The sequence below is a fragment of the Octodon degus genome, unplaced genomic scaffold (assembly GCF_000260255.1).
Source record: "Octodon degus isolate 3935 unplaced genomic scaffold, OctDeg1.0 scaffold00010, whole genome shotgun sequence".
In the NCBI taxonomy this organism is placed as follows: domain Eukaryota; kingdom Metazoa; phylum Chordata; class Mammalia; order Rodentia; family Octodontidae; genus Octodon; species Octodon degus.
Genome location: NW_004524586.1, coordinates 12,777,212 through 12,778,979, shown reverse-complemented (window position 1 = coordinate 12,778,979; position 1,768 = coordinate 12,777,212). Strand labels below are relative to the sequence as shown.

The 1,768-nt window shown below is 33.3% G+C and overlaps 1 pseudogene; it reads left to right on the top strand.

The window, feature by feature from the left end:
- The first annotated feature begins 570 nt into the window (after positions 1 to 570).
- LOC101591318 overlaps positions 571 to 1,768 on the top strand; it is a 2,961-nt pseudogene continuing 1,763 nt past the window's right edge.

Sequence of the window (1,768 nt, the reverse complement as noted above, 5' to 3'; positions counted from 1 at the left end):
GCTAAGGTAATAATTCTACCAAAGTTCTACACCAAATGTCAGAAGACAGTGCTGTACAAAAATGACAAAGAGAGGAGAAAAATGTATTCTCAGGCCCAGAGTCCACCCAGAACAAATGTAGGAGACTATAGTATAGAAGAAATTTGAAATAAAACACCCAAAATCTCTGAAGTAGTAGCGTCTGAAGTAAAAAAAACAACCGCAGAAAGGTATAGAGAAAATCAGATCAGAAATAACTTATGGAGTAAAAAAAGAAATGATAACTATAATGAAAGAAGTAGTAAGTTCTTCTAAAGAAGACACTGTTAAAAAATAGAGAACAGAGAAATGATGGAATCCTTGAATGAGCAATATAGGAAAGAAATAGAATGCATGAAGCAGATTCAAAGTGATTGATATACAGGAATTTAAAACTTCAATCACAAGCTGGCAAAAACATTTGAATAAAAGTGAAAATAGACTTTCAAATCTTGAAGATCTGTTGCAGCTAGTGAAAAGGTAAGGAAACATCTCTTAAAAACAACTAGGATGTAGGAAAAAATAATTCAACATCTGCAAGATGATGCAAAGATGTACAACATAAGAGTATTCGGCATCAGTGAGAAAGAAGGAGGCAGCATAAATGACATAAAAATAATATGGGAAGAAGTAATAGTAGAAAACTTCCCAAATATGGGGAAACAATCCAACATTCATGTAACTGAGGCATAGAACCCCAAATAATATCAACCGAATTAAAACTATACCAAGACATATAACAGTCAAGATCTTAGAAATCCAGCAGAACAACATACTAAAATCCACAAAAGAAACAGATCACATTTAAAGGAAAACCCTTCAGAATAATGGCAGCTCTCTCCTCACAAACCATTAATTCAAGAAGAGCATGGAGTGAAGTACTTCAAGTCTTGAAAAAAAAACAAACTCCAACCTGGACTGTTTTACACTGCTAATCTCTCTTTCAAGTATGATGGAGAAGTGAAATACCTCCATGACAAAGAACAGCTAAAGAAATTCATGAAGACCAAACCAACCATACACAGAATACTAATATGTATTCTAGAAAGGTTTCAAAATAACCACGATTCCAAGAATGACAGCAGAAAGAACCTGCCAAATATGGAAAACTATTAAACACAGGATAAATGTAGGGAACCAATAAGAGGAAAATAAGATGACAAACCTAAGTCAATACTTATCAATTATAACCACCAATGTAAAAGGACCCAATTCACCCATCGAAAGAAATAGACTGGCAGAGGGGTTTAAGAAGTAAATTCCAACAATATGCTGTATTCAAGAAACACATTTAACCCAAAAATAAATTCATAGGCTGAAAGTTAAGGGATGGAAAACAATATTACATGCTCTATGACCTCACAAGAAAGCAGGGGTAGTTTTCCTGTTCACTGACAATCTAAACTTCATGCCAAGAATGATCAAATAAGATAAAGAATGTCACTATATGTTGGTTAGGGAAAAAATTCACGAGGAGGAGATAATAGTCATAAATATATGTGCACCAAATTCAGGAGCACCCAACTGTAAAATTCAAATTTTAAAGGTCATGAAAAATCTACTAACCAGTATTACAACCTTAACAGGGGACCTTAACACTCCCTTATCTCAAAAAGATAGATCAAGAAGGCAAAAAATAAACAAAGAGATATCAGAACTGAAGCAAATCTTTGAAAAAATGAACTTAGTGGACATATACATAGTTTTCTACCCAACAATATCTGAATACACACTTTTTTTTTTTTTTTTT